General features: G+C 42.5%; 1 pseudogene; it reads left to right on the top strand.

The window, feature by feature from the left end:
* Window positions 1-3039: 3039 nt before the first annotated feature.
* LOC112130729 (cytochrome c-like) lies at window positions 3040-18475 on the top strand (annotated as a pseudogene).
* The last annotated feature ends 549 nt before the right edge of the window (window positions 18476-19024 follow it).

Genomic DNA, 19024 nt, shown 5'->3' with positions numbered 1-19024 from the left:
GGTTGTTGCCTAAAGTAACCAGAGCAGCTAAAAAAGAAACTCAGTCTGACTCTAGAATCCTCTTAACACTCCAGTAAGGCCCTGGAAAGATGAAAGAGCCAAGGCATTCCTTCCTTAAAGGAAATTATAGTCTATATAAGGAAACAAGACATGTATATTGGCTAGTGGGAGGATTCATGAACCAGAGCCTTGGATAAATAACTCAATTGCTGAAATGCTGTGTACCCTTGAGAGTCTTTTCCTTTTCTGAGTCTTGGTTTTCCCCTGAGTAACACGAAGGGATGCCAAGGGTCAAATGAAATGGGTGGGCATCGTTAGCACTACCCAGAGGTGGGCTGGGGTGGGTACATAAAAGGTTTCTGGAAGAGGGACAATTGGAGCTAGTTTCTAAAGTAGCAGGATTTGGGTGGGTGGTTAAGAAGGGCATTCCAAATAAAAGGAATGCAGATGAAAATTTTCAGGGGTAGGGAGCAGCTTTGTATGTTTGTGAAGCCACGAGTGTGGCAGTTTGGCTATATTGATGGTGAGAATTTGTGAGGAAGGGAGTAGCAGGAAATGAGACAAGGGACAAAACTGTCAGGCATTTGGGAGGCCTATTTATTAATTATGTTTCAAGCACTGTGCTGGGGGCTAAGTAGGATACTGCGGCGAATCAGACGGCCCTGCCCTTGAGGTGCTCACAGTTGAATTAGAGAGGCAGACATGTTAAAGAAGAAATTGCAACCTAGTGCAATAAGGATGGTAGGTGTCTCTCCCATAGAGGGAGGGACCAGTCAACTTTGCCAGATTCCCTCAGAGATGATTCTGCACACAGCCGCTGGAGTTGAGTCATTCATTCATTGATTCGTTCCTTTGTCAAACATCTATTGAGGATCTATTACATTCTGGATGCTGTATTAGGCATCAGCAATACAGACATGAGTAAAATATGTGTCTTGAACTGAAGGAGTTTAGCTGAAACCTTAAGGGATGAGTAAGGACCGGCTGGACAGGTAGCAAAGAAGGTGGTGTGTGAAGGATGTCCCAGGCAGTGGGAATGTTATGTGTAAAGGACCGGAAGTAACGCCAGGAATGGTAGGTTCAGAAACCTGCAAAGTAGTTCATCATTACTAGGTGTGAAGTGGGAGCACTGCCAAAATGAGGCTGAGGATTTGGCAGGAGCCAAATCATGAAGGGCCCTGGGTGCCATGCTAAGTAGTTTGGACTTTATCCCAAGGGCACTAGGAGCCATGGAAGAGGCTGAAAGGGTTTCAGCAGGAGGTGACACGATCAGACTTGTATTTTTAGAAGATTGATTTGACTGCAGCATGGAGACTGGATTGGAGGGAGTGAGACGGCAGGCGGGGAGACTAGTTGGGAGACTGGTTAGTAGTCAGGTGAGAGGTGTGGAGGGCTGAACAAAGGCAGCAGCAGTGGAGACAGAGAAAAGAAATGCACCTGGGAGGGAAATGCAAGAAGTAGAATTGAAAGGAGCTAGGAGGCAGGGCCAGAAAGAGGATGAAACCAAAGAGTTCCAGTTAGTGACACTGGCACGACTGCCCCTGCCCACCTAGTAACTGTCTTTCCTGAGCCATTCTTTGTTTAGTCCTTGGAGGGTTCAGTGTTCTAACAAAGAAAGCTAATCGCTTACAGATACCTAGTTCGGAGCTGATTGGCAGGGCCACAGTGATTGACACCCTTGAATGCCAATGAAAAAGCAGCCTGCCAGGTCTAGGCTATCAGCTCTGAGCACCTCTGGAGCTTTCTGTGAGAAGTCACTCAGGCAAGACTCCCTCCCTCTCCGCAAGCACACACAGGGTGAAAAGTGTCTCACAAAGGTCCATTTATCACAGGAGCACAATATAACAATAACTTATCCACGCAGTTCCCGCTGCACACAAAGAAGAAGTGCTAGCAACCAACAGTCAGAAGAGGCTCTCATTCTCTAACTCCAGATGACCCAAGAAATTGGGATGGGGGAAGGCAAGGCATTGGCCTTAATCGGCCCCTGGAGCAGAATAGCCAAGGTGGGGAGGGGGACTGGAGTGGCCCGCTGCTCCCCCAGAGCTGGTGGGCCCTGGCCAGTCCTTCTTCTCAGTCCTTTCTTTCCACCTGCTGCCGGGTTAGTGGAGGCTAAAGCCAGGGGATGGAGGCGGGTGACTCCTGAGGGGTCCCAGACTGCACAAGAAGAGCAATAGAGTGCCCTCAAACCAGGCAGAGGGGAAGACAACTTGTGGGAGAGGGAGAAGGGGAAGGTTTCTTGCAGTGAAATGCTGACAATTAGGAAGAAGACAAAGTGGGAGCTGTTTAAAGTGACCAGTGTGGTTGCATCAGGAGCTTTCTGCTAAGCTCAGATCTTAAAAGGTCATGGGGAAAAAAGATGGAAAGAAGGGCATGTAATTAAGGGTGAATCTATAAGAAGAGTGTCAGGATGGCTAAAGCGCAGCTTGAGCTGACGCTTGTCAGGATCTGCCTGGATCCTCCCTTCACAGTTGGAGTAATTTCTCTCCTATTTGCAGGCTATCCTTGTCCTAAGACAGGAAGGACTGAAGTAACCTGGGTATGCACACTGAAACTCAGCATCAAGTTGTCCCTTCACCACTGATCTGAGTCCGATCTCAAGTTTCCATTGAGTCTCTACCTCATTCCCCACTTCTGATCCCTAACCTTCTGTCTCATGTCCTGTATCTGAGTCCTTCAGTCAGAAACCCTGCCTGCCTCTACCAGTGCTCTGTCAAGGACTAGACCCAGTCATGCTCTTTCAGTTCACCATCCGGGAAGGAAGTCCTGACCCTGAGCCCTAACCCAGTGGCTGAGAGGTCTGGTGGCCCACTGACAGACTCTTCTAATCCCGACTGCCCGCTTGTATTTCTACATATCTTCTCCTTCTGGATTCCTATAGTCATGTTTGCCCTCCATTTGGAACCCCAGTTTTTCTGTTATGTAGGGTTACTATGTTAATTAGGAATATTTTTGGCTGCAAATACCAGACAACTCTACAATAGTGGCTTAAACAGACAGAGGTTTATTTGTCTTATTCAACAAAAATTTCCTTGATGGATGGCCCAGATAGGACTGATGTGGCAGTTCAACGATGCCATCAAGAGCCTGGTTTTTCATCTCCACCATCTTAAGGTAGGCTTTCATCCACTTGCTTTTTGCCTCATGGTCACAACATGGCTGCTGCAGCTCTAATCCTCATGTCTGCATTCTAGAGAAGAAGAAGGGAAAGAGCTAGGGGGCAAGAAGGCTAAGGACAAAGGATCTTCTAGAGGGGCTTTACATTTTTATTCCAAATGGAACGCCCTCTCCAGTGACATCCACCTACATCTCTGACTAGAACCATGTCATATGGACATTCCTAGCTACAAAGCAAGCTGGGAAATCCAGTACTTTTAGCTGGGTACACCGCTGCCCTGAACAAAATTGGGATTCTATAAGTAAGGAAGAAGAGAAAAATCATTATTAGGCAGGCAATGAGTAGCATCTGCCATGAACCCTAACCACCAATTGCTTGCCTGAACTAAACCCCTAAGACACTGGGCTTTTGGCTACTAGACTTGACTTTCTCCTAGCAACTACCGCTGGGTTTATTCCTCTAGCACAGGATAGAAGAGCCCTACCTGGTTTAACAACAGCACATGTGAAAAAGACCTTGATTTGATTGTAAAAGTCAATGTGAGCCAACAGAGTGATGGTGCTGCCAACAGAGGTAATTAGATTTTAGGCTGCATTAATATAAGTAGAGAACCAGAACAAGAGAAGAGATGGTTCTGCCCTTCCCTACACTTGTCATGTCCTACCTGGAGCACTGTGCTCCATTCTAGACAACCCATTTAAGCTAGGATACAATGACAAGATGCAAGATGTCCAAAGGTGAGTCGCTGGGCTAGTTCACTAGTGGTCACATCATACGAGGAACATTTGAAGGCCCCGAGCTTATTTGGTCTAGAGGTAAACAGACCCAGGAAAGAACCTGCATAGGGGAAGGATCAAAAGTAGTTATTCAGGTTAGGGTTCAGAGCCAGGGAGATTCCAGCAAGCAGGCTAGTATCAAGTGATTGAGTGAATGAGAGAGAGATTGAGTGAATTGGGAGAGAGTCAATAACAATAAAAATGAACAGTTACATAGTGCTTAACATGCACCAGGTACTATTCTAAGCATTTACATATTTTAAGCCACTTAACCCTCTATGACAACAATTATGTGGGGTAGATCTACCATTGTCTCTATTTTCTAGAAACTGAGGTACAGACAGGTTAAGTCACTTGTCTAAGGTCATGCAGTTGGCAAGTGGCGAAGGCAGAATTTGAGTACATGGAGTCTGGTTCCGGAGTTCATGACTACTTGATCTCTTCTCAGAATAAACTTAGTAATTCTGGGTAATTGCCAAGATTCAAATATCAAATAACATTTTCAACTTCTTGATTGTTTGGCAGCTGTGGGTGAGCTGGCATAGATGGACTTAAACCCAGGGACATGGACTTAAACCCAGGAGATTCCTCCTAGATATTTTAATATCTTCTCAGTCAAAACCAAGAGAAGTAAATGTTCACATTTTAACCCACCTTGGGCCCTTTCACTTTTACTTTCTAATATGAGGAGTCCGACCTTATCCCTAAGTTGACAGAGTGGCCTCACCCTAGGATCCATCCCACTCTCGGCCACAAAGGTACCTAGATGGCTACCTCTAGGCTCACCATTACTTCAGAGCTTGGAGTGTACAGACCCTGCAGCTACTGAAACCAAATGAAGGATTTGGTTTCTGTCTCACTGACTTCCCCACTCCTGACTGCAAGGCCCGCCATCATCCTAGGGGACTTCAGTACACAAATTAAAATTCAGCCATCACCTGGGCTTCCCGGTTCCTAAACTGCCCCATCTCTTCCACTCTACCTCAGCCACCCACCCCCATTGTCACAAACAGGACCTGCTCCACTATAAATCACCAATCTCAATCAAGCCTTCAGCATTGCTTCACAATCCAAGCAGGTACTAAATTTCTTTAGTACTTTTCATTCTCCAGGATGACTATTTCAAATCTTCTCCATTCTTTTCTTAAACCTCCAACCCCTGTGTCCACCCTCTCACTCTTAGCCAATAATCTTATGTCTTAGTCCGTTTTGTGTTGCTCTAACAGAATACCTGAGAGTGGCCTCATGTGATCCTCCTGCCTAGGCCTCCCAAAGTTCTGGAATTGCAGGTGTGAGCCACCATGCCTGGCCCACACTGGCCACCTTTGAGTTCCAAATGCCATGTCTTTTTGGCCACAGGGGCTTTGCACATGCTGTTTCTTTTGCCTGAAACACTCTCTTTACTCCCTACCTCTAGCCACTTTGCCTGGCTAATCCTACTTAATACTCAGATTCCAGTTCCAGCATTACTTCCTCAGGGAAGGTTTCCTTGACTAGTTCCTGCAGGCTAGGTCAGGTTCCCTTGTTAGATCCCTTGTAGAACTGTCTTCCTTTCTTCATAGCACTTATCTTAGATGCATTTACACCCTTATTTGCATGATTCCTTGGTTAATCACTGTCTCTCCCACTACACTCCAGAATCCATCAGAACAGGAACCATGTCTCTTTTTGTTCCTCCTTGTTTCTCTAGCTGCAAACACAATGCCTAGCACATAGATGCTCTGTATTTAGAATTAATTAATTAATAAATATTTCAAGTGAGAAAGTGAGACCATCCCAATTCCATTAGAGGAGTATGGCTTTACCTTAATGAATCTGCTAGCATGACTGTGTTTTAATACCAAACATGACCCACACCATGTAGAAACAGAAGGTTATTCTCTCATGTCTGCCTCCAGAGATAATGAATTCCTCTCAATGAAGGTATCTTCAAGCAGATATCTAAGGAGAAGTTGAATGACTGCTTATGGTGATATAGCCACAAGATGATCTCTAAAGCTTTTGCCATCCAAGGTTTTGTGATTCTATGATTTGATGCATAGAGAGGGTGGCTTGAGCAAAGGGAATTCAGACACCCTCTAGGATGGAAAAGCCATGGAGAAAAGCACTTTAGGATTTTAGTCACATTGAGATTACCTCATTCATTTCTTTCCTTCCCACAGAAGCTTCTCTTCTAGTTTATACTTTGGGGGACCATTTTTTCCTATGTTAAAGATTGCCATAGGTAGAGGGTCTTTAATTTTCAAAGCTCTCTCAGTTTCAAGATTCGCTGGAAATCTTGTTTCCAATTTTCATTTTTCCTGCTTAAATTGAAAGCTATTTCCTTATGCCTCTCATTGCAAGGATGAAAGTACAGTGGTTCAGGTATATCCAAAGAGTTTTTAATAAAGGTTATTGTTTTGGGCTGAATGCAAGTCCCCACACTTCACAGTACAGAGAATTAAGATGCCAACTCTGATGAAATCAGACCCTTGTTGTACATGTGTGGGTAACTCTTGATATTTGGATGTTAAAGGTCTCGTAGGGCTACAGTGTTGTCAGACTGTGGGGCCTATAAAGGTCACAGCCAAACCCCTCAACGTAGGGGGTTGGCACTCACTTGAACTGTCAGTTAATAAATGCTATCAATCAACAACTGAGTCCTAAGGATCACCTGCAAAAGAAATGCATTCTTCAGAGAGGGAACCAGAGCTGAGGGGGAGGACTCCAAGAAGACTGTGACTCAGGTTTCTGTAGTACTGGCCAGGGAGGGAACCCAGCCCTCAAACACTTGCTCCCTGAGGTTGGAGGTAAGAGGTGCCTACCCTGTGAGCACAGGTCAGGAATGGAGAGGGAAAGAGCCAGCCTTCTGCTGCTTTGGAGCCTGAATATAGTACAGACAGAATGTGTGAGTCTCAGAAAACTTGGCTGTGGTTGGCTCTGAGACATGTGCTGTGAAAGCTGGACTGTTTGGGTTTCTGACATGTCCCTCTCCTTCTCCCAGACTGCTTCAGAAAGTTCTTTGTGCAGTTGCTTCCTGCTCACTCTACTGTGCCCAGGGAAAGCCAAAGATGGGCTTTGTGCCTCTCTCAGGCCAGAGTCTTAAAAAGAGAGTGACACATCCCTGGGACATGTAGTGTGTGACAGCAGGGGCAAAAAGAAAGAGGCCAAGCCCTACCATGGAGTTCACTGTGGGGGTACTGGGAATGAGGCTTCTCTCCTGCATGCCTCCTCCCCAAGATATTTGTTGCTTCAACCTGGGAGCCCCCAGGTTCTGTTTTACCAAGGAAGTGACGATGGTGAGATCAGATGGAGACCTAGGGCCCTAAGGGGAAAGGAGAAATTCAAAGGGCCAGAGTTGGGGGAAAACTAGAGCTGCTTCTTCCATAGATTCTCCCTTCAGTGCTATGAGTTTCTCCTTTCAAGGGAAGCAGCTTCTTTCTTCACTGAGTACTTTTTAATGGGTGAACATGAGACCTACCTGTCAAGATAGAAGTAGATTTTCCATCTGGTAATGGGTAGATAGGACCCCTCTAGCACTGCTCTTCAGATCCTCTCTGGAGTCTGCTTCCCAGGCAGGGCAAGGCCTTGGCCAAAAGGCTCCTGGTCCTGGATCTGGGGCAGATTGCTTGTCAAGGCCAGAAAGCCCCTCTCTGTAGCTTTCTGCCTCATCACATTGGAGGCAACTGCCTCCTGAAAGTGGTAAAAGTTAGGGCCAGGGCGTAAGGAAGGAGCTCCATCCTCCACAACTCAGTGTGAAGTCACGGTCAGACTCATCTCCTGTCATCAGTAGAGCTAAGTACAGAAGGCAGCTGAGTAGAGGTCTTGAGGCAGTAAATCTGGGCAGAGCACTAGAGTCCAAGTCACCTTGGACACTGATCCATGTGTGACCTGGGACTTTGGGCCCAAGGAAAACCTGGATTTCCCTGACTTGGGGGCTTCTCCAACAACCTGCTCCTCTACTGCCTCTGTGTTGGAGGGAGGGCAATACTCTGGCATATGCCCTCCACAAAGCCAAAACACTTCAGCTTTGTGGCTGTCCTGTCTCCTGGAGGGTCTGCGGTTCTCCTCCTGTGGCTTGGGTCCTGGTCCAGTGATCTCGCAGTTGCCTCAATCAGCTCCCACTCTCTTCATAAAGCAGCACTTTGGTATTTGAAAACAGCATTAACTTTGGAATCAGGCAGGCCTGGGTTTACAACCCAGCCTAGCACTTCTGAGCACAAAGAATCAGAGCCAGTTTTCCTATCAGTTAAAAAAACGGGGAGAAACAGTTACTTCGTAAGGTTGTTGTGCAGAAAAAATGTCATGATGACCTTAAAGTGTCTTATATATGGTCCTCAGTACATATCAGTCCTCCCTGAACTGTACTTTGTTGGAGAGAATAAGCCCTCCCTTTTTCTTCTCTCATGGTGTCTTTCTATTCTTTTCTGCTGCCTGAGACACATTCACCAGCAGGTTATTAAGTCTGGTTATCTGCTGGGAGGAAACTCACAGAGGGGAAGATTTCTATGTATAGCAAAGGCTTGTGGGTTGGGTGCTCCTCCTCATTCCCCAGGGTGAACATCCTCTGAAATACAGATTCTTCATGCAGAGAAAAGAGGCCTGCATGCCCTTGCTTCAGGGATGGGTTGGGTGAAATGTGGGTGGGGGTATTAGAGGGAGATGATCTCCCTCCAAGGAGTGCAGAGGAAAGAAGCCAGCAGCTTCCAGTGGCCATCGTAGAAGGGATCAGGAGATAGAGCCCAACTTACAATTATCTGGAAACTTTGGAAGGCGGATCATTTGTCACTTTACATTTATTCTACTGTAACAATTCACCAAACCTAGTATGTGCAATATGTTGCTTTTGTTACTTCTGTCCTGTTTTGCCTTCATGATGGCCAGTAGAGCCCTTTACCTGAGGGTTATCTTTAGAATTATCTTTGGGGGAGGGCCAGGGCAACTTTTTCTCACTCTTGACCCAGTCCAAAGGAGAGATGTGACTCACCCAAAGGGATAATGTGTTAATGGCAGCTTTCAGGATGGAAGTCTCTAGGCCTGCAGGAAGGAAGCCAGGAAACCACTCGAAGTTGGTCTGACCCTGACACATGGGTATGGAAGTGCGGGAGGAAAAACAGTGAGGCTTCTCCAGGACATTCCTCAGGGATGCTCAGCACCTTCACTGGTTGGTCTAAACTCATATCTGGGTTTGTTTATTCTATCAGGTATGTGGTCTCCAGAGTGGATGGCATCTCGGACTCCAACACGTCAGTTAACAGGCTTCCTCTTTCTTCTCTGAAGTCTGAGCTTGCTTTTGGACTCTCCCAGTAAGGCCTTGTCTTTCTGGAGTTTTTCTGGCTTTCAGGCTCATTTGTAGAATGTAGATAGCCATTGTTTTCTGAGTTTTGTAACAAATCAAGCTAGCACTGGTTACCAGCCTCACCCTCTTCCCCAAGAAATCACTGATGACTCACCCTTCTTGTGTACCCAGGGGGAGGATGACACTCTTCCCTGAATCCCTGAGTTGCATTCTTACAATATCTGGATACCCTAAATTCATGGACTATAAAGGTAAGAAGGGTGGCTCTTCCAGGCAATAAAGGCCAGCATGATGGACATGGAAAAGTCATTGCTAGGGTGATCTGGGGCTGAAGCTGAGGTAGCTATTCTGAGCAGGAGTTCTAGGCTAGGAGAGGTTAGCCAAGAATATCAAAAGTGGAGAAGAATGTATCTATGTGAGAATCAGTTAGGGAGGGAGAGATTTCTGTGCATACTCACAGTAAGGACTGAACGAAATTATATGTAAATAACTGCTCTCTTCCCTTACTATGCTTTGGACTTGTCTATTGTGGCATTTTGGGTCTTCAAGGCTGCCCTACTGTCCTGGAACCTTTCCTCTTCTTGGACTTCTCTGACTGCACTTTGGAACACCCCCTCCCCACATTGGGCCAGGTCTGCGCTGGCCTGCAGGGAGGTAATGCTGGCCTGGGACTCAGCAGACTCCAGACATGACTCCCCGCACAGATCCAAACCTTTTAACCCAGGAACGCCTAGTCCAGGCTCCAGGTTTTTTAACTGGCCTCTGCTGCCCCCACATGGTAACTGAAGTTATTTTTCCTCACCTGAGGTGACTTCTGATGAAAGGTTGTCAGAATCCCAAATTTCTGGCCACTTTCTCCAGCTCCTTATAGCCACCCCCACACTCTCTTCAGTGCTTCAGGAATGTTGCTCTCTCTTGAGACAGGCAGGACGAAACTCAGTCAAATCCTGGGACTGATGAGGTTCAGGGTCATGACTGGGAGGTGGCGCTGCTCACTTCAGCTCATCTGGGGATGTGGGAAGTCATAGGAGAAGGAAGGGGTTCAAAACACTGGAAATAGCATGACTTCTCTTACAGGCTCAAAAATCATCAGCCTGAAGCCCCTAAGATCCCCAAGCAACCATGTCAAATTCTGAGGAGCACGACCCTTCCCAAGTTATTCCTCGAAGCTAATCCAGAAACCATGACTCAGCTTCTATTGCTCTTTGCCTGGTAGCTCTGATTGGTCAGAGGTGGCCCAGACTTTCCACCCTCTGGGCCTTGCACACCTTTGGACATTAAGGCATGGATGGAAAAGGAAGCAGGATTTTGATCAGATACAAAAGATGTAGGCTTCCCCCACAGAGTCCAGGGAAGTGTCCCATTGCTCTCAGAGAGAGTACCACTCTACCCACCAAGCCAGAAAAATGGGGTCCAAGGCCAAGCTTGATGGCCCAGGTAGAGGTAAGAAAAGAGGTTTAGAGGGTATATGCCTCTCAGACTATGAACTAGAAGAGTGAGGTTATTACCAGCATCCCACCTACCAGCTTGAGAATCTGGTGGGAAGATGTCTCCTAAAAGTAGATCTAGTGACTTCTGTCCTGGGCCCCAAGTCCAGCCCTCAGCATGCTGGGAAACTGCTGCTCATCCTTACTTTGGGCTGTTTTCTCTGAATATCCCTTCTTAACTCCTTCATGTATCTGAGACCACTATCTCATCCCAGAGGCAGAGCAGGACCTGTCTAGGGGCTGAGTCAGAAATCTGAGAGTCATAATTGAATTCCTGTAGGTCTTTACATGTATTATTTCATTAATCTTTATAAAAATTCATGAAAGATGGATTGTTATCATTTTTACAGATGAATAAACCAAGGAAGGCTCTGAGAGGTGAGATGATTGCCCAGGATCCCACAGCTAGTTCTTGGAGGAGTCTCTTACACATTTATCTGGCTTTAAAGTCAGGATTCTTACAGACTATTACTCTGCCACCTTTTTTATTGCAGTCCCTTCTCTCCCTGATCCTTTATATCCAACCAGATGCCAAATCTATAGATTCTATTTCATAAATATCTCCTAAGTCTGCTCCCTCCTTTCTCCCTCTCTTCCCCTCCCCTCTTCCTCTCTTCTATTTCTCCTCTCTTCCTTTCTCGAGTCACTTGTCTCCTGTATCCTCTCTTAACTGAGGTAAAATTTACATACAGTGAAGTGCACATATCCTAAGTGTACATACAACTCAATGAGTTTTAATGAATGTGTGCTGTCTATTTCTACCACTCAAAATCAAGATGTAAAATACTTCCATCACACTTGAAAGTCTTCTCATTTTCACTTTCGGTTAGTCCTTGGCCCACACAGGCAATGATGGATATGGTTTCTGTTGCTATGTATTAGTTTTCCTGTTCTAGAATCTCATATAAATGAAACACCACAGTATATACTCTTTGGGGCCTACTTCTTCTGGTTTTATAATATTTTTTATATTCTACATGTTTGTTTATCAGATACTTCATTCTCTTTTTTGCTAACAGCTACATTGAGATGTAATTCACATACCACACAATTCACCCATATAAGTGTACAATTCAATGATTTCTAGTACAGTATATTCACAGAATTGTATAACCATCACAACAATTGATTTTAGAAAGTTTTTATTATCCCAAAATGAAACTCTATACCCCTTAGTCATCACCCTCCAGCCACAACCCCCGTCTCCAACCCTAAGCAACCACCCATCAATCTACTTTTTGTCTCTGTAGATTTGCCTATTATGGACATTTCATATAAATGGAATCATATAACATGTGGTATTTTGTGGTTGATTTCTTTCACTTAGCATAATGTTTTGAAGGTTCATCCATGTTGTAGCATGTATCAATACTTCATTCCTTTTTATGGTGAATACTATGCCATTGTATGGATATACCACATTTTGTTTCCACTTTTGACTAATATGCATAACGCTGCTATAAATAATCATGTACAAGTCTTTGCATGGACGTATATTTTCATTTCTCTTGCAAATATACCTAGGAGTGGAAATGTTGGGTCACGTGGTAACTCTGTGTTTAACTTCTTGAGACACTGCCAAACTCTTTTCCAAGTGGCAGCAGGATTTTGATTCCCAACTGAAGCATATGAGGTTCTGATTTCTCCACATCCTCACCAACACTTGTTAATATCTGACTTTTTGATTATGGCCACCCTATGGTTGTGAAGTAATACCTCATTATGGTTTTGAATTTCTTTCCCTTTCTTATTGCTGAATAGTATTTCATTGTATGGCCATACTACAATTTGCTTATTTATTCTCCTGTTGATGATGGACATTTGGGATGTTTTTAATTTAGGACTCTTATGAATAAAGATGCTATAAACATTCTTGTAGAAGTCTTGTTGTGGACATATATTTTTTATATCTTTGGGGTAAATATACAAGAGTAGAATTGCTGGGTCATAGAGTAGGTATATGTTGAACTTTACAGGAAAATTCCAAACTCCTTTTCAAATCGTTGTATCTGCTAACATGTATGAAAGATCTAGTTGTTTTACATCTTCCCTAATATGTGGTATTATTAAACTTTTTCTTTACCATTCTGGTTGTTGCTTGGTGGTTTCTTGTGGTTTTAGTTTGCATTTCTTCAGACCAAAGATGTTGAACACCTTTTATCTGCTTATTGGCCATTTATGCATGTTTTTCTGTGAAGTATCAGTTCAAGTTTTTTGCCCATTAAAAAAATTGAGTTGTCTGTCTTTTTGTTACTGATTTATATAACAGGGTTTCTCGATATAATACTATTGACATTTCAGGCCAGATAATTCTTTGTTGTGTGGGGCTGTCCTGTGCATTGTAGGGCTTTAAACAGCATCCCTGGCCTCTGCCTACTAGATTCTACTAGGAAAATACCCCCTCCAGTTGTGACAACCAAAAATGTCTTCAAACATTGTCAACTGTCCCCAGAGAACAAAAATCACCCCCAGTTGAGAACCACTGATTTATAAGGATTTATATATTCAGGATACAAGTCCTTTGTCAGATATATTTGTTGTGAACATTTTCTCCTAGTCTGTGGCTTACTTTTAAATTTTCTTAATGATATCTTTTGAGGAGCAGAAAGGTTAGATTCAGATTAAGTACAAGTTAGTAATTTTTCTTTTATGTTTAAAACTTAAAATAATATAACATTTCTTTTATGTTTGCAATCTAACACAATATCTGGGAGAAGGCTCTCATTATGGTGGGATCCTCCTGGCTACCAGTGCCACCTGCTGCTTGGTATGAAAGGGAATCTCTTGCCCTGTGGAGAAGAACAGTGTTTCCTGGCCCAGTGCTTCTTGCAGCATGATCTCCCTGTCTATGAGAGACTGAGAGTTCCTCCAGCTTCGGACAGGTCATTTCAATGGAGTTTTCCCCGCTGATGCCCCTGGACCAGCCTGTCTCATATCTCTTGGTGGGGCAGGGGAGTGTCAGATCATGGAGACAAAGAGGTTTCCAGTTTCAGGTTGTTTGATATGGCATGGTCCCCCTTGCTGGTGCTTCCAGTTGCCCATTGTCTCTCCCTGAAAGACGGGGTTCTTGGACATAGTGAAGCAGGAGAGGCTTCCTCTGGCCACATATTGTCAGAGGGAATCCCCACTGATCCCCCTTGCCAGTGCTGCCAAGTTCACATGGGGTTGTCGTTGGGAATCCTGTTCCATCTGGGAAAGAAATGAATCTACCTGGGCTACCTGTTGCTAGGTTGAGGTCAGTTGCTGATAGGCCTGGGTCTACTTCTTCTGTTGGGTGGGGGATTTTTAGATACCCTGCTGTATCTTTCCTCAAGTCCTTAAGTCCCAAACTAGTTCATCATCCTCTTTTCACCTTGCAGAGTTATCTTTTGGTTGCCTCTTGCATTGTTTCTAGGATTGTAGTTGCATCCAGCAGGGAGAGAATAGATGAATGAATCTATACTATCATTCCTGAACTGGAAGTCTAGATAAAATTTTTTAAAGAACCAAGTAAGTTTTCCATTAATAAAAAAAGTCATTGTTGGTTTTAAAATTTAATGGGCAGGTTAAGTAGCAAATTAGATAGAAATAAAGAGAAAATTCATTATCTGAAATGCAGATCTGAAGAAACTGCTCAGAATGCAGCAGCAGCAGAGAAAGAGATAGGAATTGTAAAGGAGAAATTTAAAGATATGGAAGACAGAATGAGAATATGTAATTGCATTTCTAGATGGAGAGAATGGAGAAAATGAGAGAGAAGCAAGATCCAAAGAATAACGGCTGATAATTTTTTTTTTGTTGATGAACGACATGAATCCTTAGATTCAAGAATTACAACTGCCCTGCCAATCCCAGGCAGCACAAATACAAAGAAAGCCTCACATAGACATATGGTGGTAAAAAAGATAGAGAATATCTGAAAAGAAGCCAGACAAAGATGATGGATTATCTCCAAAGGAATCACTCCTAAACAAAGAGAAGACTTCTCAAGACTGCTCTTCTGACTTTGTGAAGACTTCTCAAGAATAGTACTTTCTTTTTTTTTCTTTTATTATTATTATTATTATTATTATACTTTAGGTTTTATGGTACATGTGCGCAATGTGCAGGTAAGTTACATATGTATACATGTGCCATGGTGGTGCGCTGCACCCACTAACTCGTCATCTAGCATTAGGTATATCTCCCAGTGCTATCCCTCCCCCCTCCCCCCACCCCACAACAGTCCCCGAAGTGTGATGTTCCCCTTCCTGTGTCCATGTGTTCTCATTGTTCAATTCCCACCTATGAGTGAGAATATGCGGTGTTTGGTTTTTTGTTCTTGCGATAGTTTACTGAGAATGATGATTTCCAATGTCGTCCATGTCCCTACAAAGGACATGAACTCATCATTTTTTATGGCTGCATAGTATTCCATGGTGTATATGTGCCACATTTTCTTAATCCAGTCTATCATTGTTGGACATTTTGGTTGGTTCCAAGTCTTTGCTATTGTGAATAATGCCGCAATAAACATACATGTGTATGTGTCTTTATAGCAGCATGATTTATAGTCCTTTGGTAGTACTTTCAAAGTGCCAAAAGAAAATATCTGTCAAGCTAGAAGATTAGTCTTTGAAAAGCTAATATTTAAAAATAAGAGCCAAATAAAGACATTTTCAGAAATGTAAAATCAGATCCTCACTAACGGATTTTTTAGAATAATCTCCAGAAGGAAGAATTAGATGAAAGAAAAAATAGTGAGCAAAGAAATTTGTGAAATTTAGATAAGCATAAACAACCATTACCTATATGAAACAATAAAAATAGTGACTAAGTTGGGGGAATTTATAAAAAGGTGGAACTAAATTACTTATTAAAGGTAATAAGTAAGTGGGGGAGAGGTGGTAGTGATGGGCATTAAAGCATTAGAAGAAGGTATTTGTATCACTTAGGAGGAAGATAGAGATATTGATTAAACTTGGTTTATTTAAGTATAAATGGTAAAATTTAAAGGTAACTATTAAAAGAATAGAAATAACAGACTCAGTGCAATACCTATCAAAATACCAATAACATTATTCACAAAAATAGAAAAACAATCTTAAAATTTATATGGAAAAGCAGAAGACCCCCGACACCAAAGCAATTTCAAGCAAAAAAGAACAAAGCTGGAGGTATTACAATACCTGACTTCAAAATATACTACAAAGCTATTGTAACCAAAATAGCCCAGTACTGGCATAAAAACAGACATATAAACCAATGGAACAGAATAGAGAACCCAGAAATGAACCCATGCATTTATAGCTCACGGACTTTTGGCAAAGGCTTCAAGAACACACATTGGGGAAAGGGCAGTATCTTCAATAAATGGTGTTGGGAAAACTGGACATACATAAGCATGAAACTAAACCTCTATCTCTCACCATATATAAAAATCAACTCTAAATGGATTAAATATTTAAATGTAGGATCCCCAAACTATGAAACTACTAGAAGAAAATATAGGGGAAGCACTTAAGCCCAGACATTGGACTGGGCATGGATTTTTAAAATAAGACCTCAAAAGCACAGGCAACAAAAGCAAACATAGACAAATGGGATTACATCAAACTTAAAAGCTTCTGCACAGCAAAGGAAACAATCAATAAAGTGAAAAAAAGCAGTCTACAGAATGAGAGAAAGTATTTGCAAACTATGCATCTGGCAGGGAGTTACTACCCAGAATATATAAGGAACTCAACTCAATAGCAAAAACAAAACAAAACAAAACAAAACAAAACAAAAAAGCAGATTAAAAAATGGCAAAAGACTTTAATAAACATCTCTCAAAAGAAGACATACAAATGGCCAACAGATATATGAAAAAAATGCTCAACATCACTAATTATCAGAGAGAAATTAAAATCAATCAAAACCATAATGAGATATCAACTCACCCTAGCTAGAATGGCTGTTGTCAAAAAGACAAAAATTAACAAATGCTGGTGAGGATGCAGAGAAAAGGGAACTCATACACTGCTGGTAGAAATGTAAATTAGTACAGCCACCATGGAAAATAGTATGAAAGTTTCTTAAAAAATTAAAAATAGAACTACAATATGATCCAGCAATCCCATTACTGAGTATACATACAAAGGAAATAAAATCAGTATGTCAAAAAAAGATATATGTACACCCATGTTTATTGCAGCATTATTCACAATAGCCAAAATATGGAATCAACCTAACTGCCCATTTGACAATGAATGGATAAAAAAAAAGTTGCACACACCTCCCCCCCACACACTATTCAATTATGAGACAAAATAATATCTTGTCATTTGTGACAACATGGATGAACCTGGAAGACATTACACGAAATAAAAAAAGCCAGGCACAGAAAGACAAAAACTGCATGATCTCACTCATATGTGGAGTCTACAAAAAAAAAAAATGATTTAATGGATGTAGAGAGTAGAATAGTGGTCACCTGAACCTGGGGAGAGGAGACAGGGGTTGGGGGTGGGGGAAACTAGAAGAGGCTGGTCAATGGGCACAAAGTTATAGTTAGATAGGAAGAAAAGTTCTGGTGTTCTGTTACACAGCAGGGTGACCATAGCAAATAACAATGTGTTGTATTTTTTGAGATAACTAGAAATGAATAGGTACAATGTACACTATTTGGGTTATGGTTACACTAAAAACACAGACTTCACCATTATGTAATATATCCATGTAACAAAACTGCACTTGCACCTGCTAAATCTATAAAAATTAAAATTAAAAATTAAAAAGAGGCCGGGCGCGGTGGCTCACGCCTGTAATCCCAGCACTTTGGGAGGCCGAGACGGGCGGATCACGAGGTCAGGAGATTGAGACCATCCTGGCTAACACGGTGAAACCCCGTCTCTACTAAAAATACAAAAAAATTAGCTGGGCGTAGTGGCTGGCGCTTGTAGTCCCAGCTACTCGGGAGGCTGAGGCGGGAGAATGGCGTGAACCTGGGAGGCGGAGCTTGCAGTGAGCCGAGATCTCACCACTGCACTCCAGCCTGGGCGACTGAGCGAGACTCCGTCTCAAAAAAAAAAAATAAATAAATAAAATAAAAAGATAGCTAGAAGAGAAGATTTTGAATGTTGTCACATATTTATCAGAAATGGTAAATATGTTTAAAGTGATGGATATGGTAATTACCAATTTAATCATTATACTATGCATATATGCATTGAAACATCACATTGCAACCTATAAATATGTGCAATTATGTGTCAATTGCAGATTAAAATTTTTTAATTTTATTATTTGTCTATTGTAAATTTAAAAATTTTTGAAGAATAGCAAAAGCATAAAACATAAAACAGTAAAAGGAAAAATAGAAAAACAAAAACTAAAGTACTTGTAAAGAAAACAGAAAAAGAAAAAACAAGATAAAAATCAAGGTAAATATAAAGCATTAAAGTAGATGATATGACTAAATGAATAGTATGTCAGAGAGAGGGCAGGACATCTGGCTTCCCAGCGGGAACCTTCATAGTGCCAGCAACAAAAGAGAGAATTAAATGTGGGTGATGTTGAGAAAGGCAAGAAGATTTTTGCTCAAAAGTGTGCCCAGTGCCACACTGTGGAAAAGGGAGTCAAGCACAAGCCTGGGCCAGACCTCCATGACCTCTTTGGGTGGAAGACAGGTCAGGCTGTTGAATTCTCTTACACAGATGCCAATAAGAACAAAGGCATCAACTGGGGAGAGGGTACACTGATGGAGTATTTGGAGAATCCCAAGAAGTACATTCCTGGAACAAAAATGATTTTCACTGGCATCAAGAAGGCAGAAAGGGCAGACTTGTGAGCTTATCTCAAAAATGCTAATGAGTAATAACTGGCCACTACCGAAGGTCTTTTCTGTACCTATTGAGATAATCGTGTGTTTTTTGTCATTGGTTCTGTTTATGTGATGGATTACGTTTATTGATTTGCATATATTGAACCAGCCTTGCATCCCAGGTATGAAGCAAACTTGATCGTGGTGGAGAAGCTTTTTGATGTGCTGCTGGATTTGGTTTGCCAGTATTTTATTGAGGATTTTCGCATGGATGTTCATCAGGGATATTGGCCTAAAATTCTCTTTTTTTGTTGTGTCTCTGCCAGGCTTTGGTAGCAGGATGATGCCAAACAGCCCTCCATGCTAAAAACTCTCAATAAACTAGGTATTGATGGAACATGTCTCAAAATAATAAGAGCTATTTATGACAAACCCATAGCCAATATCATACTGAATGGGCAAAAACTGGAAGCATTCCCTTTGAAAACCGGCAAAAAACAAGGATCCCTCTCTCAACACTCCTATTCAACATAGTGTTGGAAGTTCCGGCTAGGGCAATCAGTCAAGAGAAATAAATAAAGGGTATTCAATAAGGAAAAGAGG

The sequence above is a fragment of the Pongo abelii genome, chromosome X (genome assembly GCF_028885655.2).
Source record: "Pongo abelii isolate AG06213 chromosome X, NHGRI_mPonAbe1-v2.0_pri, whole genome shotgun sequence".
In the NCBI taxonomy this organism is placed as follows: domain Eukaryota; kingdom Metazoa; phylum Chordata; class Mammalia; order Primates; family Hominidae; genus Pongo; species Pongo abelii.
This window is presented reverse-complemented; position numbering and strand designations above follow the sequence as displayed.